Source organism: Lissotriton vulgaris, chromosome 1_1, assembly GCF_964263255.1.
Source record: "Lissotriton vulgaris chromosome 1_1, aLisVul1.2, whole genome shotgun sequence".
NCBI lineage: Eukaryota > Metazoa > Chordata > Amphibia > Caudata > Salamandridae > Lissotriton > Lissotriton vulgaris.
The window spans coordinates 220,865,718-220,892,325 of record NC_141685.1 but is presented as its reverse complement, the minus strand read 5'-3'; the positions used below and the strand labels follow the sequence as shown (position 1 = coordinate 220,892,325).

Genomic DNA, 26,608 nt, shown 5'->3' with positions numbered 1-26,608 from the left:
TTCCTGTTCCCTGGTACATGCTCCACGTCATACCGGAACTCTAGTAGCTTCAACGACATCTTAGATATTCTTGGTGTGGCTTCGGCGTGCCCAATTGACGTCAGCACCTTTAGCAGGGGTTTGTGGTCCGTTCTCAATAGGAACCGTGTGCCCCACAGAAATTGTCTGAACCTCGCAGTGGCCCACATCACTGCCAGCATCGCCTTCTCGATTACACTGTACCTTTTCTCTGTATCCAACAGCGTGCGCGAGGCAAAACTTATTGTTTCCATCTGTCCTTGCCCTCTATCCTGCATCAGGACTGCTCCTAGGCCCTTGTCGCTGGCATCTGTGGTCAAGGCCGTTCTGCCTTGGGGGTCATATCCCTGGAGGGGAATGGCTTCTGTGATCGCTTTCTTGACATCATCGAACTCACCCTGTGGTTCTGCCGACCATCGGAACTCGGTGTTTTCCTTCGTGAGTTGCCTCATATGGTGGGTCCTGGAGGCGAAATGTTGCACGAATTTCCCATAGTACTCGGCCATGCCAAGAAATGATCTTACTTCTTCTTTGCTGACTGGAGGGGGTGCCTCGCGGATGGCCTTGACGTTTTCAGCCTTGGGGGTCACTCCTTCCACGCCTATTTCATGTCCCAGGTATGTCACTGATGACATTCCAATTCGGCACTTGGACCATTCCGCGGTGAGACCTTTCCCTTCCAGAATCCGTAGCACCTTCCCCAGCTTTGCGTTGTGATCCAGTTTGTCTCGGCCCATTATCAGGATGTCATCCTGAAAGTACTAGACGCCCGTGCTGTTTTTGAAAAGCTGGTGCATCAAATTTTGGAAAACTGCCGCCACCGACGCCAGCCCGAATGGCATGCGGAGGAACTGGTAACACCCAAACGGGGTGATAAACGACGTGAGGTGGCGGCTCTTCGGGTGCAGGGCAATTTGGTGGTAGGCGGACGTCACGTCAATGGTGGAGTACCATTTGATGCCTCGGGTGCTGGCCAGCATCTCCTCTATCCTTGGCAGAGGAAATCTTTCTACTACAATGTTCTTGTTTAGCTCCCTGAGGTCCACGCACAGCCGGACCTTCCCGTTGGGCTTCTTAACTACCACCAGTGGCGCCAGCCATTCGGCACATGTGATGGGCTGAATGATCCCTTTCTTCTCCAGTTCTTGGAGCTCCTCTTGCACCGCCTCTCGCACTGCGATGGGGATGTTTCTGGCTCGGTGGGCCACGGGTATTGCCTTGTCTTTCAGGATGATCCTATGTGCAAATTTCTCGAGTTTCCCCACCGTGCCTCCGAATACCTTGGGGAATGTCTTCCTCCATCTGTCTTGGTCAGGCCATGACTCGAGTTCAGTTAGTAAGATCTGCTCGACGCCCCCGGGATCCAACTTGATGCCCAGGTCACCCTGGTCCAGCCAGCCCAGCACGGATGGTCCCTTTTCCGCTATGTAGAGCTTGCAGCAGGCCGATCGGCCCCGGAACTCAAACTCCAGTGGTCGGAATCCCGCCATTGGTATACGGTCCCCGTTGTATGTGACTGGGCGGATATCTAACCTCTCCAGTTCCGGGCCTAGTCGTGGTACGAACTTCTCCTCCCATACGGCCCTCTGGACGATGGTATACGGCGAACCAGTGTCGGCTATTACACTGATCATGATCCCTCCTATGGTCATTTCCAACACCGGCTTCATAGATCTTTTCCCATCCACATTCATGACTTGTCCATCGGCTCCCAGTACCTGGTCGTATATGCCCAGCACCGTGGCTACTTCCGCCTCCGGTGTGTCCTCCTGTGTGTCGCTGTCTTGGCTGATGAGTCTCACCGTGTTCTTGGAGGCTTTCTTTCTGCACACCTTCTCGAAGTGTCCGATTATTCCACAGTACATACATTTGGCGCGAAACGCCGGACATTTCTTGTCATGCGCCGGACATTTCTTGTCATGCGCCGGACATTTCTTGTCATGCGCCTCGTGCGTCCAGTTTCCGCACCTGTAGCATGGTTTCCGGTTGGTGCCCGCGTGCCTTCCTGGAGGTCTGCCATTACTGCTCCACGTGGCGCCACTCTTTTCTGTCGTCTTTTTCGTCGAGTGGTCCTTACGGGTCTCATCCTCATCTATCTTGTTCACCATGGCGTTGGACGCCGTCTCTTTCTTTGTTGCGTCCGCACACCTCCTCGCCAGTTCTGCTCTTTTGACTATGACCATCACATCCTTCAGGGTGGTTTCTCCACTAGCCCACAACTTGTCTTGCACGGAGGTGCACGTGGTGTGCATTATTACTTGGTCCTTTATGAACTCCTCTTCCCAGTTGTCGTACTTGCACGAGGCCGCCAGCCGTTTTAGTGCCGCCACGTACTCCTCTACCGTCTCTCCTGGCCACTGCTTCCTTTGTTGAAAGTTGAACCTGTCCACGGACACACACACCGCCGGTCTAAAGTGTTCGTTCAGGTCCTCGATTGCGTGAGCGTACACATCATCGTCCGTGCTGTTCCTTTGCTTCGGCACCAGGCTTTTATACACTCTCAACCCTTCCGGGCCTAGATTCAACAGCAGGATGCGTTTTTTCCTTGATGGTTTGAACGTTTCTTCGCTCTCGTCCTCCAGCACGCCAATGAAGTTGTCAATGTACTCTCTCCAATACTCCCACTTCATCAGCGGCTCTCCTGGCCTGGGCAGGAATTGCACCGGCGCTGTCGCATATCCTGTTTGAATGCTCATCCTTTCGCTCTTGATCGTGGGCTGGTGGCTCGTTTGGTCCTTAGGGCTTCCTGGCGCACTATCTCTTTCTGCCTTGTATGCGTGGTTCTGGGGACCACCTGTGTCAGCCCCTTCCCTCTTTATCAGGGTATCCAGCTCGTTCGTTGACTAGTGGACGCTACCTTGTGGCTCACTGCTCCGCGTGCCTTCCTCGACTTCTCGCCGTTCCGACCTCTGGGGGAGCTTTGGTTGTCCGGCCCTGCCGCGCTCTTCAGGGTGATTGCTCGGTTGTCGTCGATTCACTGCACCTTAGGGGTAGTCATCCCACCCTCGTCGCCATTGTGATATTATCAAACACCCAGCAATGATGACGCTGCAATCTGGTAGTGTTTAACCGTCTTTATTTAAAGACGTCTACCCTTGAAGAGCGCCGCGCCTCAACTCCAATTAACGGTTCTGCGCGCCAAGCATTTACGCAGCCTGCGTAGCCTTGCCCGGGCGCGGCACGCCACGTGGCCCACGTGACGTGCATACACTAGAGCGCGCTACTACAAGGGGCATAGCGAGATAACTGTTTGTTAAAAACGTGAGGGTGTACTAATGTATATCTCTATGAAGAAATTTGAATAACACAGTAACAGCGCTCACATGTTAGCATATGTTTGGAGCTATATGAGTGTGGGATTAATGTTGAGAAACCCGCTCTACGATAGCCGCCAATGTTGTTCCCCTACGCTTTCTAGGAAATGCAAGGGGTTGGAATCGAGCGTCAGTAACACGCCGGATATGACAGGGCTGCTGCTGTATCTTTAATAAAGAACCATTTTTCATGGTTGCAGCGAGGGTCTGAGCATGTGCTGGACATCCGCAACAAGCCGGTAAGGAGGGGATTGCGAGGCACTCTACAAACGCTTTTACAAACTTTTTATGAACCTTTTTAAAAATGCAAATAAGTTAGGAGATAGTGTGACAGTATTGTAAGGTATTGCGCGCCCTGGCACACTTCGGAACAAAAGCGGCAAAGGGGCTGCCACAGAGTGCAATACAGCAGACCAGGCATGGCAGTTATGTATGTATGTGTGCACATTATTTAATATAAGCACAGCAAATAACCAGGAAGAGTATGTTTAAGAGGGAGATGTGAAACCTTTATACTCAATGTGGGGCACTAGAATGGCAATGAGTGTGCTTTACTTCCTCTTTACAGACTGACTGCATGCAGCGACTATAACGAGTGCTGTGAAAAATCCACAGGGGACATATCAGTTACTTCTATGGGAGTGCTGGTATGCCAATGAATGGCCACTACCTGGTAAATAGCCCAGATGGGTTCACTGTGTTCTCTCAGAGGTCTTGGCTTCTCTCACATCTATTAATTTATTTTTTTAACCTTGTGTAACCTGATGTATGTCTGATATACATGGTGATGCAGTGGTATGTTATGTTTCTGCAGGTATAATAAACGGAGAAACGAGCTGCAGTGAGGATGCTGACCCTAATACCCTGATGAAATTGCCTCCAAAGTGTGTAAGGCAATGAAACATGTTGGTTTTGAACTGAGCAGTGCACAGCAAGGAATAAATTAGAATAGCCAGTGCTGCTGAGTTCATTTTTAGAATAGGGAACACCGTATTTCTAAACTAGATGGTGGTATCCCTGAGGGTCACTTATAGAAATACACAAAAAACCTTTTGGTTTTCGTATTCCTGCACTAACCATGCTTTTTTTCTGATAGTAGGCAGATGCTCTTGATGAGAACCTGAGGATGCAGGCGAGTACCAGCTTGTAAACCTCCCTTAGTGTTACTCCTGTGAGGCTCTGCCTACTTTTCCTCACCTTATTTCCTTCCTTCCTTCCTCCTTCTCTGATGCCCTGTGTACATTGATGGGAGGGGACCAGCAGTTACTGCACCACACTCTTTTATTTAATGCAGTGATCAAGGACACAATGACGCAGGTGTGAGAATGAAATCCACTGCGGTGACACTCTAAGAAAGGTGTCGTTGTCGAGAGGTATATGGTCGCTTCAATCCCACACATATAGTAGGAACAGGTCTGGTGTTGTATTGCAGTAATAGAGTGGGGGGATACCTGTTCCAATTTGTACCCCCTAAGGCTCCCATTTGTTGATACCTACCTTAGGGGTGCCTGATATGTAAGAAAAGGAAAGGTTAGGGACTGGCAAGTGTGTGCATGGGCCAAGTCGACATGGCAGTTACAAACTGCGCGCAGACTCTGCAATGGCATGTCTGAGGTACCTTTTCAGTGCTACGTGGGTGGCACAATCAGTGCTGCAGGCCCACGAATAGCATTTGATTCACAGGCACACCAGCAAAAACAGAGTCAAAACCGGGAGGTCAGAAAGCAAAAACGCAGGGGAAAAAAGCCAAAAGATGCCAAGTCTAACACATGTCCCCTCCATCTGAAAGTAGGGAGAACTACCCACTCGCCTGGGAGTTCTCTTCACTAAGGCAGAAGAACCTGGACAGGCCATCTGCGTTGGGGTGCTCTGTGCCAGGACGGTGTTCCACTGTAAAGTCTATTCCCTGTAGGGAGATAGACTACCTCAGCAGTTTTGGATTCTCCCCCCTCATCTGCATTAACCATCTGAGGGGCCTGTGGTCGGTCTGAACCCGGAAGTGAGTCCCAAACAGTTATGGTCTCAGCTTCTTCAGCGCCCAGACCACTGCAAAAGCTTAGCTTTCCACGGCACTGCACCTCTGTTCCCTGGGGAGTAGGCTCCGGCTAAAGAAGACTACAGGCTGGGCTAGGTCCTCTTTGTTCGATTGTGAGAGCACTGCTCCCACTCCATGCTCTGACCCGTCGGGAGCATTGAGCACGTGGGCCGTGCACAATACGGCCTTCAGGGCATCAAATGCCGTCTGGCAGGACTCTGTCCAGTTCACCTTTTTTGGCTGCTTCTTGGAAGTCAGCTCAGTTAAGGGGGCAACAATGGTGCTGTATCCCTTAACAAACCACCTGTAGTACCCAGTGATTCCTTAGAAGGCCCTCACCTCTGTTTGGGTCTTGGGGGCTCCCAAGCCAGGATGGTGTCAATCTTGGGCTGCAGGGGTGCCACCTGGCCGCTCCCTACCTGGTGTCCCAAGTACACCACCGAACCCTGCCTGATCTGGCACTTACTGTCCTGATTTGTGAGGCCTGCCTTCTGCAGCGCCTTCAACACTTCCCAGAGGTGCTGCAGGTGTTCGTGCAAACTGGAACTAAACACCACAATGTCGTCCAGGTAGGCGCGCTGAATTCCTCCAGCTTGGCCACCACCTAGTTTACCCACCTCTGAAAGGTGGCCGGGGCATTCTTCAACCCTAAAGGGCATCACACGGAACTGGTAATGTCCTTACGGGGTTGAGAATGCGGATCTTTCCTTTGCCCCCTCGGTTGGAGCAATCTGCCAGTACCCCGACGTTAAATCAAACGTACTAGGGAATTTGGCAGCTCCCAACCAATTGATGAGTTTACCAGCTCAGGGGATAGGGTGCGCATCCGTCCGTCCGATTCACTGACTTGCCACACTGCTTACCTTGCACTTTTTAATGTAAGACATGCACAGTGCTTAGAAATCAAAACAAACGCACCTCAGGGAACAACTTATCTACATTTCGAAACTAAAACTCACAATACCGGTCGGTTAGTAATTTATGAAGGAAGGTAAACATAAAATGTGTTAGTGTCAGATGCAAATATGTATGTTAACAACATGAACTAATATTACATTAAACATAGCTTGACAGGGCCGGCTTTAACGCTGGTGGCTCCCGGTACGACAATCTTTCTCATACCGCCACCACTGACTTTCACGGTTTTCCTGACTATCACCCACTAATGGTGCCCTTGTCACACATGTTTAATTTTTGTTATAGTGCTACCCCATACATGCCAATGGACTGGATTCAGGCGGGAGACTCCAGGCTTTATTATGTCTGTCTCCCGCCTGACATGAGCTCTGCTTCAATAGATGTCGTTGGGGAAAAGACATTCCCTTGGATGTGTGTTTTTTTCCCCCAAATGTCCCACTTTCCTATTCCTGTTCTAATGTGTTCTAATGTGCTACTCGTACCAATGTAGGGAGTCAGAGCGTTTTACATCACACACATATGCAGAGGCAATCATACACATGTAAATCAGTGTATAGGAAAATATACTTAAGACAATGAGTAAGAGTCACTTCATCCATAGTGTTAGGCATCAGATTTTAAGTGTTTAGTCTGGAGAAGCAAAACCGACTTAAAATCTAACACAGTGGTTCAGGTTGGTTTACTAGTAAGAAGGTATTTCAGCCCAAAAGAACCCTCTTTAGACTCCATAGGATAATGAAAAACAGGGGAACAAACATAATTTTGTAACATATGTCATGCAGTTTGCTTGCAGTTTTTTAATGCTAATTAATAGCTCACTGTTCTACATTAGGATTGGGGGTTACAAGTTGCAAGAAACAAAAGACGTTCTGTGACAAAAGAATTAAACAACTGAGCTGTCTGCAAAACAATTCTGTGCTCTGCATAACTGTGCTTTGCGGCAGGCACTTTATCCTCTTCACTACTTTATGGTCAATCAAAAGTGCAACTAGACAAAACTCACAGCATGTACATCGTTCACCAAAGTTATAGAGATTTTTTAAATTGTATTATTACTGGAAAATTGTTGCGCGCACAAGGAACTCTGGAGTATGTGCGTTTAACTTTTATCAAACATTTCAAAATAAGCGCCTCCCAAGCTTGGCAACACCCTAAAGCCAGTCCTGGGGCTTGAATATGAAGTGTGGCATTAACTTAAAAGGGTTTAATGCGTTGTCCTCTTTGGGACAATTTAAGTTCCATATTACCCCCTCGAGTGTCTCGTTCAATTTTAGAGATTATCGTCCACCGCAGATCTCTGTCCGTGTGTGATTTTTAGTTCCAATAATTCACAAGAGGCGCCGTTTCAACATTTCTCCTAATTCAGGATTTATGTTGGGAAATCCTCTGACGTATCTCCTGATTCGTTTTCCCAATGTATAACATCTCACATGGGCTTGTTATTCCATAAATCACGTATTTTGTCTTGCATTTAGTAAACACCTCATGTTTCCAGTGTATGCCTTTATGTGAAAAAAGGGAACCTTCCACTGTTTGGTTGCAACAGACACATGTGCCACATTTATGGTGTCCTGTTACTGGCGTCAGACCCATTAGTTCCCTTAGAGTTGGTTTGGGATCTTTTTTGACTGACGCTTTCACTATATAGTTGGATAAGCTGCTTTCTTTTTTAAAGACAAACAGAGGGGCAGTTGAAAACTCATGATCTAATAGGACACCACTGGCTTCCAGGTCATCAGCATATGTTGGAGCAGATTAAGCATTGTTTGACTTGAAATTCATCAAGTAAGTTGAAGGGGTGCTTTTATGCCGTCCACGATTAAGTACACGCAGTATTGAACGATATGACAAACCTTTGTGTGGGCTTCTCTCTTTCTTTCTTTTCTATTAGAGTCACTTCTTACATGCCAGTTTTTTGGTGACTTCAGAATAGGTAATAGGTAGCTGAAGTGGGTAATGTGGTGTGAACGCACAAGTACTTGATTAGGCAACAGTCAAATTCTTTTCTCCTTTTTGTTTTTAGGTTTCGACCTGCCCAGGCGAAAACTTTTGTTTACAGTTTGGGGGACTTGAATCTGCCCCTTCTTCCATTGGCTAGCTCCATAAATGGAGGCTAGCCATTGGAAGACATCGTTGTCAGTCACTTTTTCCCGGTCAGAACGTGAATCGGGGGCGTTTCTGACTCTTTTTTTTTAAGTCCCGCCCCTTGTCCCGGGCCGCGCTGTGATTGGCTGCCAGCCCGGGACAAAAACAATCAGGCTCGAGCTTCCAGCTGCTCGTTCACCGCTACTATAAACATTGTTGATAGAATCGAGTCAAACACCTAAATAAGAGCCTAAATAACATTCGTTGAAAGTGCGTCTAAATGACAGATTTGAACTCCAGCATGGTTCATATATTTATGCCAATAAAGTGAGCACCATTAAGTTGAGTAATCGCAAATTTTATCTAAGAGCCTAGTTTTAATTCGTTTTTTCCGAGCACTCCTTCAATTTCCCTTTCCCCCGTCTCCCGTTCCCTGGGGTTCCTCGTCCCGCTCTCTCCATCATTTATTTTATATATTTGTATTTTAAAGAGGGCACGGCTGCTGCAAAATGCTGCTGGCTGGTCACTCCTTTTCTATGTGCAATGCTGACGCGCACTTTTATTTTTGTTTTTTATTATTGATTTAATGTTCTTACATGGCTATCGGTAAATTAGATTAGTAAATGAAATAGTCAGTGTTTGTTATAACACCTGCGCACGCATGCGGTTAACGACACACGTGTACGCAAGCATCACGCATGCTACTTGGCATCTCTCCCTTAGAGACGAATTCTATTGGCTTTGCCAGTGCTTATTGTTCTCCTCACATGCGTACAAACAGGCATGTGCCGAGGCCACAATGGCGTGCGTGCACACATTGGCAGGCGCACAATTACTGCACAGCTTTAAAACTCGCTGAGCTGCACACTTGAGCACGGCACGAGGACGTGGTAAAGGCGCGGTGCACGCATTGCCGCTCAAGGTGACACCTTTAAAAAGGTGAATTTATTCATAGGATTCTGCTTATCATTAGATCCCGTCCCATCCAGGCGAGGCTCATGTCAACCATCTGACGGCTTCCACTATATCACCCGCCGAGTGCGCCCCGTCTGTCAGGCCCACGAGCAGAAGTGGCGGGTCAGCCGAGAAGAAGACGCCTCAACCCGGGGCTGACCTCCTGGCTCCCCCAATCATTCCGCCCACCAGTATCCATCCCTGGGGGGCAGTTACTGTAGATTGGGGCCGGTGCAGCCAGCTATCCGTCACCGCGTGCCAGTGTCTGTGTCGTCCGCCGTGAAGGCTTTGTAATGGCCGCTGAGAGCAGGTGCGCCCTGATCATTAGCAAGGCCTGGCTCCTGGCCCCCGGAACCTTCCACTCACCACCCACCCAGCGAGCAAACACATGGAATACCAATACACAGGGCCTTGACGACAGGTCTTGGCACAGGTGAACAGTGTAAAATATTGATAAGGCGAACTCCTCGTCTTATATATGGATTTTGTATGGCCCTAACAGGAGACCCGTTTGCTGTCCGCAGAGCATCATTATAAAAACAACCCCCTGCCTTCCTGTTTTGTACACGTGAGCTGACAGCCTTGACGTTTGCCCTGTGTTCTTAAATGTTAAGCTGCTGATCGAATCTGATCCATCGATAAAAAGATTGGCCAATTACGGATGTAAAATCTTGGCTGTCTCTTGGCGCACACTCACTTCGACGAGGTCAAAGTGACTTGTTTCATCGATCAATGGAGAATGTAAGGATGAGCCGGAATTCAAACCTATGGCCTTCTTCGAGTTCCAGGTAAGATCCCTTCAGTATTCCATACCTCCAGTCTGAGGGAGGGGGGCTCAAGGGAGGACGGCCAAATTTACTGGTCTGTCCCGGTTTTTGTGTGACGTCTGGTCACCCTAGCTCAAGGTTCATTTACTTATTCTGATTTCTTTGCCATAAATGGAGCTCTAAGTGGGGGTGAGATATGGGGGTTACGTCTATATTCCAGAGGACATTAGTTCAGCTCACACAATAACGCGTCACTTGTACACAATGGGCGAATCGAATGCTGGTGGACAGGAGGACCTGGCACTTGTGGTTCAGAGTGAGGGACTGGCACCCATAAGCAGAGCGAGAATCTAGCACTGGTGGGCAGCGCTGGGATTTTACACTGAGGGAACTGTGAGTGTAGGTGGGGTGCCATCAGTGGCTCTGGCTGCCAGTGGCCCTAGTACTCAAAGTGACACCACAGTTCTGTCATGAGCTCCAAATATCCAGAGTGTCTTAGCCGCTTGAGCGGCGAGCGCTCCACAGCGCCTACCCGCAGCTTGTGTTTCATGCATTTAACCTGCGGGCTAAACAGTATGGAAGCGCCACCACCAGGCTTGAAAACTTCTCAAAATATTTCACTGTGTGAGAGGAGGGGGCGAAGCTTTGTGCCAAGCACTGCATAAGAGGCACTTCTAGCCTAGTCCCCTACCAAACAGAGCTTCTGTGGCTGCCTCTGATGAGCTGGGGCAGTTTTGCACCTATAATGGTCACTGGCTGTGCAGAGGCTCAAAACATAAACTGGGAACCCATACTGTGCAGGGATTCTCAGCTTACTTTGCGTTCCACTGTGTGATATTGGCTCAACACCAGGTGTCAAAATAAAGGGAGGAGCTTGTAAGTTGGCAGGTCTGCCACATCAGAGGCAGGCTAAAATGGCGCTAAGTTGGTCACCTAAATGCATTACTGTTGGGTCTTCTAACAGGGCACGTACGGATGCCCAAACAACAGCTTACAAACTAGGCACATGTACAAGGCAGATACTTCTACACTAGCAACACCTACCTCTTTTAACCGTGCATATTACCATCACAAGTTAAGAGCAATGTTAGCAATGTTAGCCCATTTGTTTGAGGCAGGGAAAACCGCCGCCAGCCATTTTAAGGTCATTCATAAGGTTATGGAGCAGAATTTTCACAAATTAAACCTGCTCCTATTAAACCTCCTACAGTGTGGAAATTATTGACAAGAGTCGTGAAATTAACAGAGAAAATATTAACATGGAGTATTTGGAAAGAGAATCGAGAAACATGCAGGAGAAAATGTCAAATGATTCTTGTAGGCCGCAAATGATTTCTGCACAAAAGACAGCAGAGAAATAATGCTGAGGTTTGAGTTTAATTGCAACATGAATGAAACGTGTTAACAAAAGTGTTTTATACGAGTGATATTAATTTCATAGAATAATCGTTGAGAATGTTTGCGTTTATATTAGAATAAAAGACCAAAATGAATAATGAAATGGAGCTTTTTATATGAACAAATAACTGAATTTGTTTATTTCTCCTAGAGAAAATGGCACGCTTTACTGAGAAGGCCTCAAACTACTGTTAGGAAGAATTAGCTTTTTTAAAACGTAGGCTGCAAATAAATTTATTTTGTTCTTCGTTATGATTGTTGTGTTCTTTTCTTGTTGACGGCTACGTGGATGATCCCATGGTTCTAAACAAAGAACTCTTGAAAGTGCAAGGCGCCAACCCCCTCGGGGAATGGCGTCGTTAGTGGCAGTCAAAGGGCCGACCCGGAGTAGGATCACTTCCGGGTTAGGTGACCCGGAAGTGGACGCGGCGCCAGGACCAATAGGAGCAAGGGTCGGCGGAGCGCCCCGGAAGTAGTGGTAGGGCGCGAGGCATAAAAGCCCGCGACCAGCTTAGAGGCCCCCTCTTTGTCCGCTGACCGCCCAGGAGTCGGACGTCTCCTAGAGAAGACACCCACCCACCCATCCCTATTAATAAGGAGTCAGTTAGGGCAGTAGCGGGGTTCCGGACAAGAATACCACGGGAACTTCTTGTCTAGTGACAGTTAACTCTGAACAGGTTTGATAAATCATTATGGACTCTGGGCTGGCGGGAGAGTTGGGGCTGACCTGCTGGTGGCCTTGGCTCTTCAGCCCTACCCCGGAGGCCGCTGGTTGCCCAAGTGGGCGCTTTCCTCACCTGCGGCTCTGTTGACCGGAAGGGGGTTAACGTTAAGGGAGCAGGTGATCTGGATGGTGGCCTGCTGGCGCAACCCTGAAGTCAAATGAAAGGCCCATGGGCGGTAAATGTGTGTATATTGTATATAAGTGCAAGTTTACTCTTAAATACTGTGATGGAATATTTTACGAATAAATAAAGAGAATGGTGGGTCAATGAGGTAATTGACCTGTGAACTTAATTTTAATAAACAAGCACACTGCAGAAAATCAAGCACGACTCCAGAGTTTGATGTTGAATTGGGTCCATGTAAAGCATGCAGTGTGGAGGGGGGAGAATGCACTTTGTCTGCCATCTATTAGGTGCGATGGAAATGGTGTGACTGATTCGGTGCGTCCATTGGGGCGTAGGGGCGTAGCCCCTCTAAACCTGGACGCACCGTGACAAGAGCATAATTGCTGCCTGCAATTATAATTCACAAATAATAAAGCGCCGCAGCGCTTCAATTCCGGGACACACCCGATGGAATGCTGAGTGCGCAGGAGGTGGGGCTGGCTGTCTGCAGCATGCCCACAGCAGTACAGTACTGTCTGCGCATGAGGATTTATGGGCTGTATCTAGCCCGAGCATGCGCGTTAGTGGCTGACAGTGACGTTCACATTAGAGAGGGACCGAAGGGGCCGTGGGGGGGGGGTGTTGCTTAAGCCAGGCCCGGGGTTTCAAAGGTGCCAGGGCGAGCAGTCAGTGTGCCCCCCTAGCCAATCCTGGCGCTGCATGCAGCGCCAGGATTGGCTGGTCCACCCGCAGAAGGGCAGGCAATCCATTATTGGATGCCGCTCGTGGGTGGTGGCACACTGCCTCAGCACTGCATATCATGGCCAATCACTGTGTGGCTTCAGCAATTGAAGCCATGCAGTGATTGACCATTCGGGACGTGCACCGTGACGTTTTTCAGTAGTTCGTTTTCTACTGCACTTGTACTTAAAGTTTCTAGTGTGTAGAGGCTCTAGTCGTCGCCATGTGCGCGCAAGCAGCAGTAGACGTCCGACACAGCACTTCACTCGAGTCGTTTGTCTAGCTGTCACCACCTGGGGTAAGAGGCATTTTCTGGAAAACAAAAGCGTCGCTAAATTTGTAAGGCCTGAAAAGCCATTCGAAATATGTGTGGAGGCAGGGGAGGAAAACTTCGGAAAAGGGAGGGGGCGTTTTAGTTTTAGTTTTAGAAACACTGGTGTCATATTTTCGCCCATTGATAGTCTTTTTACTTTTCAATTTCTTTTAACTGGAAATGAGTACTGGTTTAGGATTGTAACATAACGTTTGTGTTGTGTGAAACACAGGGAATGTTTGTGTGTGAAGCTTGTATCCGGCTCCAGCAAAGACAACGTAAAGGCCGAACCAACGCAATTCATCTGCTCACCAATAACCTAAACAATTGTAAATAACATTAAGCATTGAAAGATGCATACACATTTCAGAGAAAAATCACAAGTATTTTAGATTAATAAAGCAGCATACCCATCGCTTTTTGAGCTTGCAAAGTGAGCGTTATCTGTGATTTAAGAAACCAGTGTCCTGCATTAAAGCGTTTCTTATCAGAGTCATTGTTAAACATATGGTGTAATTGGGTGATTTTAAGTGTGGTTTAAATGTAAAGGTCAAATGCCCTCTTTTAAAACGGCACGGACTGGTTAATATCCATTATTGTGGCATGGCTCGCTCACATTGTTTATCCACTGTGTATTGTTTTCTTCTACTACACGCTATTTGCGCCCCAGTGCATCTCTGTGTAGTTAGCCAACAGTATGAATATTGATTACCATAGTTTTCTCTAGATGCTACATCTCTGTTTTACACACACTGTGCCCTACAGACATTGGGTACTGCGTTATCTGTCCACTAATAAAAATCTCGTTTATTTCGGTTTTCCTATAAAGTGGACCTCATACTAAAGAATAGAAGAAAACTTAAGAGATTGTAGAAGGTGACATTTATTCTCAGTAATTAAAATGGGTGTTAAATATGATGTACGTTGTTATGCGTTAGTTGTATAAATGTACACATTTGGGTCAGGGTTATATCACAAAGTTAGAACAGGGAGCTAGAATGTGATAGTCAGTGGCTATAGTCTAAAATGTAAAGGTTGAGTGGAATTGACAGGGGAGGAAAAGGGTTTAAAACCGTGTTATCACATATAGCAGAATGACGTAGGGTATGTAGAGGCAAGTAAAAAAAAAAAAGAAGTCCCACAAAAATACTCGTAAGCAGTGGTTGGTAATATCAATTTGTATTGTAATTAATCCATACATGACTAGCAAACCTTTCTTACTTATTGTAAACTTGGTTTGCACAGCATAAATCATGTTGCACTGCTCTTGTGTAAGTTCTTACCAAGTGTCACTGTAGCGTGATGTGCACAGTATTGGACAATGTTTTGGGAATTATTTTAGATTTCCTTATGTTATCAAGCTGCTCCCAAACATTGTGAGATTTGGGGACAAATTACTACTATGGAATTGCACTTTTCATGCGAAGAAAATACTATTGGATTCAGTAATTTAGTGTTTGTGTAGAAACGCATACAGAATTGATAACCTAAGTCAACTAGTGTTAGGTTATGTTCTTGGTTGAATTTACCAAAGCGGTCTCGGGAATACTCTGTCGTGAGAAATAGTGCAGAGTGACTGCAGAGTGACTGCAGAGTGCTAGGGAGTGCAGAGTGCTAGGGAGTGCAGAGTGACTGCAGAGTGCTAGGGAGTGCAGAGTGCTAGGGAGTGCTAGGGAGTGCAGAGTGCTAGGGAGGGCAGAGTGACTAGGGAGTGCAGAGTGGCTAGGGAGTGCTAGGGAGTGCAGAGTGACTAGGGAGTACAAGGGAGTGCTAGGGAGTGCATAGTGACTAGGGAGTGCATAGTCACTAGGGAGTGCATAGTGTCGAGGGAGTGCATAGTGTCTAGGGAGTGCATAGTGACTGCAGAGTGCTAGGAACTGCAGAGTGACTGCAGAGTGACTGCTAGGGAGTGCTAGGGAGTCCAGAGTGACTGCAGAATGCTAGGGAGTGCTAGGGAGTGCAGAGTGACTAGGGAGTACTAGGGAGTGCAGAGTGACTAGGGAGTGCTAGGGAGTGCAGAGTGACTAGGGACTGCTAGGGAGTGCAAGGGAGTGCAGAGTGCAAGGGAGTGCAGAGTGCAAGGGAGTGCAGAGTACAAGGGAGTGCAGAGTGCTAGGGAGTGCGAGGGAGTGCTAGGGAGTGCTAGGGAGTGCAGAGTGCTAGGGAGTGCAGAGTGCTAGGGAGTGCAGAGTGACTAGGGAGGGCTAGGGAGTGCAGAGAGCTAGGGAGTGCAGAGTGACTAGGGAGTGCTATGGAGTGCTAGGGACTGCAGAGTGACTGCAGATATTAAGCTAATGACAATGTAAATGACAATGCCATTTATTTATCTGTTTTCAAAACCAACACATAAATACAAATGTTGTCATTTACAATGCCAATAGCCCTAACTTTTCCAAAGGCGAAACCATTGCATTGTAAATGCTTGTTTAAAGGGGTGTTTGGTCCTGATGAGAACCCTGTGAACAAGGGGGTTCAAAACGCGTAGACCCTGGTGTTATTGTGTTGCCAAACATTTGTATTTCACATTAGTTTTGGTTGTATTATGCCCTTTTAAATGAAAGTATTTCATTAAGTGTAAAAAAATATATGAATATTGTACAGGGTGCATATTGAACTCGGAGGTCAACTTGAGCTATGTTTGGCATTAGGGGTGTATTATAGATGGTGGATGCGTAGGACCCTGAGCCCCAAGTATGATTAGGATGTATGGTGTTTGTGGAGAGTGAATGGGTTTGTATGAAAGTGCTTGATTGTAGATGGAGTGATTTCTCTGTATAACTTTTTTATTACTCATAATTTATTTAGGTTTATCACATGTATTAAAGTGTTCCCTTTGAGATATTAAAATTCCAAAAGAAAATTATGCTATTGAAATAAAAGCTACGAATGAGCTGATGGTTGCATGAATAGTGTTTGCGCCTTTTTTCAAAAAGATTCAAATTAATGATCAGTATTGGCATCTGTTTTGTTGATTGGTTTAAAAGTGCTCAGCCTTACTGATTGTGAGCTATACCCTTTATTGTTACATTGGTTCTCTAAAACAGCACAGCTCACTTTGGAGATGTAACATATACTTGCCCCCACGTCTAATGTCACAAAGGCGAGACCTATTGAATATGCCTTGGGTACTCACAAACTCTTTCTCGGGGCCAAAATTGCAGTCTGGCTTAAGGCTGAGGGCCGCACAGATGGGCCTGCGTGATTGGGGCAGGGAGGTGGGAGGGCAGGGGTCAGTGGGGGCTGGGCTATTGTATTCTGAAATGTGACATATGTATGTATGTATGTACCCCAAATAAATACTGTCAATATTTTTATTTTTACTGGGATTTGTGTGTTTCTGAGCACCGTTGTCCATCTTTCCATTATTTTGAAAAGCATCCAGTTCCCTGCTCTTAGGCCTTTAATTGCGCAGACACTTGGACACACCCTTTGTTTGTCTCTCAGAAGACACAACTCATACCCCAATGCCTCTTGAAGTTGCTCCAAACAATCCTAAATGGTCCTGTTGAGAGTTTACAGTACCAAGCCCCAAGAGCTTCTATCAAACCTCAGAAGCGTATATGCAAAGTGCATTGACAGAGGTAGGTTTCCTGTCTTCTGTCCACCCGCTGTGTACACCTAAGCTCATAAAACTTACCACATGCATGTAACCCCAGGCAATACAAGCATCAGTGACGGCAGGCTGACATATTCTTGAGGGACCTGGACAGTACATGTATAAATGGTCCCATGCTGTACTGTGCTTGTAGGGGCCCACACAATACATGCATTCATGTACTCAGGCTGTATTGCACATTTACAATGGCACAATGACCGGCATGATGGGCAAGAGACCTGGTACCTTCTCACACCACCTTCTCCTAGTAAATTACCTTGCCCAATACTGCAGCAGAGGTACTGTAGTATCATCTCCAAAATGACTATCATCTCAGGCAGGTGCATGTCATTTCATAATAATGCATGTATCAGGCAGCACTACTACTAATCTTCCCTGAGCCCTACTCTCAATGACCCTGCTCCTAGAGTCCGCTCCTAACCCCTACACTCAATGACTCTGCCCCTGGGGTCCACTGTGATCCTATGCATTCACTCTGACCCTTTGATCTAACTCGAACCCTACCTTATGACTGTTTCATGATTACCATATTCCTCTACTTTACCTCCTCATCCTACCTTTACCCACCACTTTGGCCTTAATAACTCACTTTTTTCCTGACCCATCCTGCAGCCGTACAAAAGGGGGTGGTGATGGACCGAGCATCTGAAACAATCAAACACTCACACCCAGTCAAAAGATATGGGTTTAATCTATCAGCGTTCTTTAGCCCACTCTGCCACCCCAGTTCAGACATGGCCATATGCAAATCAGTCTGACCCTGTGCCTCATGGGAACAGTCCAGCCGGAACTGCCAAGCCATGTCTTCCCTGGACCGGAAACAAGCTTCCGAGGACCGGTTTCTGGCATTCCAGCCGTCTTCAGCCCGGCTTGCTTGAATCCAGTGGCAAAGTGAGCAAGGGACTCACGTCTGAGCATACCCTGCCACACTTATGGTGGCCAAAAGTGATACAAAAGGGGGTGGTGATGGACGGAGCATCTGAATCAATCAAACACTCACACCCAGTCAAAAGATCTACTATAATCTCTATCAGCTCTCAGTACCTCTGTGCTACCTTCTGTCTGACCTACTCTGGCCCCAATGTCTTAAACTGCATTCCCTCTCTCAACACATTGACTTTGTTATGCTGCTCCTGCTCTCCCTCCATCACACTCTACCTCACCTTTTAGGTGCCACAATTATCTACTTTATTCAGCATTATTTCTCTCACTCTCCTCATAACCTATCAAACTGTCTACCCTCTCACTGTACCCTAACACCTCATCCAACACCTAACCTCTCATTGCACCTTGATGCACCATTCCACACCTCTTCTCTTGTTACTCAGCACCTACCCACTCATTGTGCCTGTTCACCTTCGCTCTACTGAAGGTTTACTTTACTGATAAGCCAGTCCTTTTCATCCTTCCTGCAGTACTGCTTTACACCTTCACTTCACTGCTTCCCTTCACTCTGCTGCTATCTCATAATTGTTGCTTCCATTATTGTCCTACCCCTCACTATTTCCTTACCCGTGTCCCTGACTTAGCACTCACTTTCCATATATATCACTCAATATAGTCTTACTTGTAAAGCAGCCCACTCTTCCTGTCCTTACTCTGCTCCTGCCCCCTTCACACTCGTCATAACCTGCAATACCCTTACTCTGCGCTCATATTTCACGTGGCTCCTACTCCCTTGCTCTCTACTGTTAGCCTCCTCACTGTGCTTCAATTCTGTTTTTATGCTTTACTCATACGGAGTCGGACAGTTCCTTTCTCTTCCTCTTCCCTTTACCATTTAATTCTACCTCTGCCCATTCATCTCTATGTACACACTGTGCCCCTGTCCCCTCAGCTCTGACTCTACCTAATGTGTGCCAAAACCAAACACTATTTGCTGTTCAATTCTGAATCATAAAAGACTGATGCTACATCTGTGCCACGACTCAGGCAGGTAGTGTTGGATGACTATAAATTAATACACGTCCTTAAGTAATGTACAAAGCAAGCTGAATTGCCTGTAATAAATGTTAGAAATATTTTCCGCAACACAAGCACATAAATGTTTCACTCAGAATTGCACAATTTAATAAGTTAACCTGCTTGGTTGCTTCCTAGGCATATTGCATTGTGTATAAACTGTACCTCCCCCAATTCCACCTGTAAACTTTCTGTAGCACCACTGTTGTGAATCAAGAGACTGTGGCATCTCATGTATCTAAAGTGAAGTCATGCCATAAACCTAAAGGCTAGGCGCAGCCCAGGGACCCACGTGAGGACATTGCTGGAACCCAATTTTATTTATTCTGTTCAGAACACGTGCCTTAGCAGAGACCATGAGGAAGGAAAGTCCGGGCTCGGCTAAATCCCTAACCAGGGCCCTTAAAAACATGAATTTAACTACACACTACACAGACAGCTCTGTTTTAGTGGCACAAATTGATAGATTAAAGAGGCCACACTGTTTGTGAGCAGCACACATAGGCAGAACAGCCAATACACTCAATGGCAGGGGGAGCAAGTGATGACAGAGAGGTGGGTGAGAGCGGGAGCTAAGGGTGAGCATGCGAGACACTGGTTGTCATTGCATGCCCATTTATTTATTTAGTTATTTATTTATTTATTTATGTCCTTTGTAAGGTGCCTGAATCACCCCACATGGGGTATCTACGCGCTGAGAACGCATACAGGTAAGGCAGTGGGACTTTTAAAAGAGTGAGGTTTTGAGTTTTTTCCTAAAGCTCAGATAGTTGGTGCAGAGGCGTATGTCCAGTTGAAGCTGGTTTCAGAGTTGAGGGATGATTTGCCTCCCAATCTGGTTTGCTTGATGCGTGGGATGACAAGAAGACCTTTCCCATTGGAGCAAAGGGTGCCCGATGATGTGTGTCTGATCAGTTTGTTAGCCAGATATATAGGACCAAAATGGTTAAGGCCTTTGAACATCAAACATCAGATTTTAAATTGGGTTCTTTTGCAGATGGGTAACCAGTGAAGGTTGTGTAGCAAGGGCAATGACGGGGTTCGATATGGTGCCCTGGTTACCAGGCGGGTTGCTGTGTTATGCACCACCTGTAAGCTGTGTAGGGCAGATTCTTTGGCAGAGATTAGCAAGGCATTAATGAAATCCAGGTGACTGAGTACTAAGGCATGAACCAGAGTTTTATGGGTCGACGTGGGAAGGAATTGAAAGACTTTGCAAAGCAGGCTGAGTGCGTGGAAGCAACCTCGTTTGGTTGTAGCTATGGGCTCATCAAGGTTGAGTTTGCTGTCTATTAGGACCCCCAGGTTTTTGACCACTGGCTTAGGGGAAGGTGCCAAGCCCAGTTCTTCTGGCCACCCCAGTGACTGCATCTTTGAAAAGCATTATTTCAGTTTTCCCTGCGTTTAACTGCAGGAAATTGCTGCTCATCCATGATGTTATGGTTCTCATGCCTTCTGCAAATAGGCAATAGGGGTAAACCCGATTTCCCTGAGGAGTGCTGCAAGCGGCGCTACATATATATTAAATAGCGAAGGGCTAAGACAGGAGCCCTGTGGTACTCCTTTGGTCACTGGGGTGGTTTTTGAGCTGAACGGTCCGAGGTTCACTACTTGGGTTCTTCCTTTGAGAAATTCCCTCATCCAATCTAGTGCAGTGTCCTGGATGCCTATAGATCCTAGCCTTTCCAACAGAATCTGGTGCGAGATGGTGTTGAATGTGGCAGACAGGTCGAGCAGTATGAGAATTACTGCTCGGCCGCCTGCTTACGAATGTCATCAATAACATTGACCAGGGCCAATTCGGTGCTGTATCTAGGGCGGAATCCTGACTGTGAGTGATCAAGACAGTTGGAGGATTCAATGAAAGTGTATGGATGAGCATTGATATGTTTTTCCAACAATTTGCTGTACAAGGCGAGGAGTGAAAGTGGTCGATAGTTTGCTATTACAGCGGGAGACAATTTATTGTTTTTCCTGATGAGCATTATCTGGGTGTCTTTCCATTCTTCGGGAAACCTACCTTCTTTGATTGAGCTATTCAGAATAGCACACAGAGGCGCTGCCAGTCAGTTGCGAGTTTTTTGTACGGGTGGGCGTAGTGCTCCGCTACGTCCACTCTTTGTGTGTTGCCTACTTCGCGATTCGCAAAGTAGGTGTAGTAGGCAACACTACGCACACGCCATGGCGGAGCGAAGTTGCCTGACACCCGCCTCCCTCACACCCTCTTCTAAATGCCCAACATCATTTAAAATATTGTAACACTGCAAGAAATTTGCATGCGCTGGCACCCGCGCATGCGCATTTGTCAGGAACACGTCGGCGAGAAACTAGGAAGAGGGAGCCCTGGGACGCCGCATCTCAGGTAAGTCATTTTAATTAATTTTACAATGTTTTAAATTATTTGAAGGGCTTTTACAAGAGGGCGGGTGGGAGGCGGGCGGCGCGTAGTGGGCTACACGAAGTGTGTGGGTGGGCGTAGATTTCCCCCACTTCGTGGTGCTTCGCGTAGCCCCACTACGCCAACTACGCCCAGGGTTAGTTTTTTGGCGGTTTTGGCTGGTATTAGGTCTTTAGGAGAACCCGATTTGGCTGAATTTAGCACAGATTCAGTGTTGTGGATGGTGAGAAGAGGGAATTCTTTAAGGGTGATAAGAATTGGTATGGCTTGGGCGGGTTCAGCGTATTGTGACAATTATTTACATTGGAGACAGAGATCTTATTGTAAATGTCATCAATTTTTTGAGAAAAGTGGTTGGCTATGTCATCGCACAAAGATTGGGTTGGCTCTTCTTCAGGGCTGCAGGCTTTGGGGTTAATGAGGCTGCTAAGTACCTGGAAGAGGGTTTTAGATGTGTTATCTATCTGCTCCTGTTGGTTAGCTATGTGATTTTTCCGAGCAGTTTTTATGTTCTTGTGATAGGCGTCCAAGACTACCTTGTATTTTTCTTTGTCAAAGGGGTCCTTGTTGTGGCGCCATTGACGCTCAAGCTTTTTCCATTGACTTTTTTCTTCTCGAAGCTCTGATGAATACCAGGGAGTCTGGATGCGTTTGGGGGCCATAAAGGATTTTTTCAGGGGGATTAGTGTGTCAATGGTGGATTTAATTGTGTCCTGGAGGACCGTCAGACATTTGTCCATTGTGTCCGAGGTTAACTGACATGGGGGGATTAATGCTTCACGGAAGAGGGCGGGTGGTAGTTTGTGTCACTGTCTGTAGGTCCGTCTAGCAGGATTTTTCTTAACTACGCAATCATGGGGACCGCTTAGGTCAAATTCGATTGTCGAGTGGTTTGACCATATCAGAGGGTTGGTTGATTTATAGATTGTCTCTGGTGAGTTGGAGAGAACCAGATCTAACATGTGGCCTGTAATGTGTGTAGGTGCGTCATTTATTTTGATCAGACCTAATGCTGCCATCTCGGTCAGAAGGGTAGCTGTGTCGGGGTCTTTTGGGTTCATGCTTTTCCCTGTTAATGCGGCGCCCGAGGAATTACAACAGGAAAAAATAGTGCCGATTGATCAATGCCTGCTGATTTCCACGGGGCCGCATGGATTAGCCTTGGGAGCTACAAGTTGGTCTATGCCAATGATTGTTCTATGCATAGAAAGAGAAAATCACCTCTTGTGATTGAGTTTGTTCAGGAAGGTGTCCCTTCCTGCACAAAATAAATCAGCCCCACAACCCAGGCACCCTTGCACCATGGTGCAAGGGTGCCTGCATTGGGGCATGGCAGCCTGATGTGCACCAGAGCAGGGGTATAGGACAGGAATGTGTTGTATCTCATAGAAACCGCACATTCCTGCCCCTTTCTTTTGCCATAGGGCAGTGCAGCAAGATTCCTTGCGGCGCTGCCCTATGGCAAAACCTCATAAATAAGGCCCAGAGTCTTTGGTTAGAATCAGTGTTTGGGTTAGTGTGCCAGGGTCTGGGTTAGGGTGCCAGGATAGATGTGCCTGCCTCAGTGCCGTATACAGTGAGTGCACATGTGTGGTAAGGGAGTGGTGCCTGAGGAGTCGAATCTTGTGAATCTACTTTATGTCAGTGGTGGAGGAGAGATTAGAGGGCATCTTTCTATGTTAACTTCTCCTCTTTGACACCCACACAAAACACCGGTGCCCTTAGATTACCTTTACAGCAGCAGCAACAGAAATAAATGCAGAGGGTTGGCAGTACCCCGAATGTTAAGCCAAGTGCCAAACCTAGGTAGGGACCAGAATCCCCAGTTGATGAGTCTGAAAAAAAAGAAACAAGAGTTTTATGATACAATCAGTCTGCTCTGCAATCATGCGTCAGTCACATAAGACGCATACATTGCTATGAACGACAAATGCTACTCTTAGGCAATTAGCTAATGCATCCATATCATGTTTGAATATTTTCTAACAACGTTGTATGACTCAAAAATATTTTAATCGGTCATTAAGAAGTTTATTCTATCCATACAAAAGTAAAATCAATACATCTGTGTAATATAAACAATGCTGTTTTTGAAGACTTTTTTTCAGGGGTGGCTCCGGTGCGCGGCGCCGCTGGACCACAGCTGTACCTCAGTGACAGGGCCTCAGTAGGATGGACTGGTCTTAGCTTGCCTGTGTTCTCATCTGGAGGGATCTGGCCAGGCAGCTCAGACTGCACAGTGCCTATTGGTCTGCTTTGCCTATGGCTGGTCTCAGTCTAGAGGGTCACAGTGGGTGAAGCACCATGGACGTAAATGTGGCCCGTGCGACTACCAGAGGCTCAGATAAACCCAAGCATTCCATGCATCACCTTGGTGTTTGGTTACATTCTCTGATGGAGAGCACTCACTCTGCCTTGCTAATAGTCTAGGTGTGTGAAGTTGTGTTGTTTCCCTTAATATTTCGTGCAATTGCACGTAGTAGCAATATTGAAACAATAGAACCAGGAGAGATGTTTTTACTCACAGCCTTCGTCCAATACGGCCAAATTGGGTGCTCTTTGGCAGTCTATTTTTGAATGGATTTCTTTGCTTCTACTTTGCCACAATTAGAAGTATTTAAAATCAAAATTGCAATGAATAGACCGTGTGTGATAGGAGAACTGAATTGGTTTCTAATGCTCATGGAATATTACCACAAGCAGACAGCACCCAGTGGTCTAGATGTAAAAAAATAAACTTTTTTACAAGAGCTGAACTTTTGGTCATAGGATGTATTTGCGAACACACATATAACAAGCAGCTACGGTGAGGACATAAGAGAGAAAATAGAGAAAAAAAACATTCCTGTAAATTGAACAAAGTCCTCTTATAGATCAAGTTGATACAATATGATACAGAGGGGAAAGAGATTCGTGAAACCTGCAGGCCAATGGTACAATATTGTTTTCCCTGCATGACCGAACTGTTTGATTTTCTGCAAGTCATGTTCAAACAAAACCTTTGTCTGTTTAGCTGAGACTGAGGACTTTAAGGGAGTCACGAGACAGAAAACAAGCTCCCAGGGCAGCCCCCTCCCCTTTTTCACTCATATGCTCATATGGTTGAATGGGGGATGGTTAATGAGGAAGGCCGCCTGTGCAGCCAATAAACATATGTAGTGGTCTTGTAATTGTGCTTGTTTGGAATGTATATACACGTCATGTAAAGAATGTATTTCTTTAATTGTTAGGAGCCTTCTGCAGTCTGGGGTTCGATGGGCTGTCGGACTCTGGGCTGATGAGGCACTCCTACTGTGGTTGTAACCTATGAAATAAACCTACTTCTATTTCTACATTGGAGTCTCTGGATTATTAAGACCATTTGGTCTTCTACATATTGGCGACGATCGGGATTTGTTTCAACCACCGACCCACTCAACAGAAAAGAATTTAACTCTGTTTAATCCGTGGAAATTCCTGTGAGCTGTAATATCGTTGACCTTAACAGCAGCCAGCACCTGCATTTTGTAAGTAAGCATTCCCAGGGAGATTCGACTCTGGAACCCTCCTCACGGCATCGCTCAAAGTTCTCTTTGGCATTATCTGCTGTGACGATCCACATGGCATTGTGGGAGTGAGCTGCGTGTGACATTTGACGCTAGCACGTTTTCGGCGGCCATTTGGGTAAAACTTTGAAGTACCTTGAAGTCAAGGAACCTTTTGTCGGAACTTGCAGCGTATTTCATTAAATGCTGTCACGTACTTCAGCAGTCACTTGGTGAAACAGCGGAACACTTCTATGACTAAAAGAACCTTTGGTGCGATTTATTACCGGTGAGTCGCACGCCTTTTGTTGTAATCTTTTATTCCTTTTTAGGGGAGCATTTAAAGTTTTAATTGTGTGAATGGTGAGACTGTGATTTGCACATCTCGGTAATCGGAGTGCAACAGTATTGAATTCGAAGTTAATTGTTATGCACATTTAGTTAAGTCAATTTTATTTTACATTCTAATTTCTGGAGGAGTGGGCTTACTTAAAGTTTGTGCTGAGTATTATTTTATTTTGTTTCAAAATGTCCGCAGTGAGAGAGGTCACACAGCCTCCTCCTTTTTTAGAAAAACCTGGAAAACCAGTTTTATTATGGTCTGAGTGGTTTGGTTTATTTGAAAACCATATTGTAACTATTGATGCTGCTGACTATTCTCCCCCTCGTAAATTTGCTTTATTGTTTGGCAGTTTGGGTTTGGCTGCTCAATGCATTTTTAACAGTTTAGTAACTATCCCTCCACCTTCAGGTCAATCAGGGGATAGGCAATGGAATGTCTATGTGGAGGCCATTGCAAGACTAAAAAAACAATTTGAGGAATCACCTAACATTATATTAGAGAGGCATACATTTTATAAAAGGAAACAGAAAGAAGACGAGAAGATTGATGAATATATTTCTGCTTTGAGAGTTTTAGCGATTACTTGTGATTTTGGTCCCTTGCTTGACAACTATATACGGGATCAATTTATTTTTAATTGTGCTTCCCCTAAGGTTAAAGAGAGGATTCTCAGTTGTAAAAATCCTTCTTTATCTGAAGTTGTAGATCTAAGTCTTAGTATTGAAAGATCTATAATTTCTACAAAAGCAATGATGGCGGATCCTCCCTCTTCTAAGGTGAATTTAGTCTCTGAAGAAATAGGGGAGGAGGGTCTATACGCTGTCAGTGGGAAGGAAAAATGATTGAGCAAGCCAAACCAAAGTCAAGTCAAACAGAACTACTGTTTCAGGTGTGGATCTAAATTCCACATGGGAATTTTAAAGGTTGTCCAGCCATTAATAAACGCTGCACCATTTGTAAGAAGGTTGGCCATTTTCAGAAGGTTTGTAGGTTTCAAAAGAAACCAGTTAAGGTTAACTATGTGGACATGGAAGATTGTTGTGAGAATTTCGACAATCTTTTATTAATGGGGGAAGCAGAGGAAGGTGCAGTTTTTATCAAGGGTCCTTTATGCGATGCTTCTATTGATGACATTGATGTGCATGTAATGGCGGATTCGGGGTCGCCTATCACGATCCTTCGGGATACTACTTTTTATGAGAAGTGGGGAAGTAATGTAAAATTGACACAAACGGATGTAAACCCAAAAGCATTCGGGGAGAAAGATATCGATATGTTGGGCTTTTTCATGGGAAATTTACAAGTTCTTAAAAGGTCAATTGTTACAAAGATCTATGTGGCAATAAAAGGGAAAGATATTGTGGGGTGGAAGGACCTAGCAAAGATGGGCTT

General features: G+C 46.2%; 1 long non-coding RNA gene across 1 annotated transcript in view; it reads right to left on the bottom strand.

Moving 5' to 3' along the window:
* Positions 1-26,608, bottom strand: part of LOC147740934 (uncharacterized) — a 305,323-nt gene that overhangs the window by 202,490 nt on the left and 76,225 nt on the right. Inside the window, exon 2 of the long non-coding RNA XR_015299437.1 lies at positions 23,080-23,184. This is a non-coding gene — a long non-coding RNA (uncharacterized LOC147740934). The remainder of the gene's footprint in view (positions 1-23,079; positions 23,185-26,608) is intronic.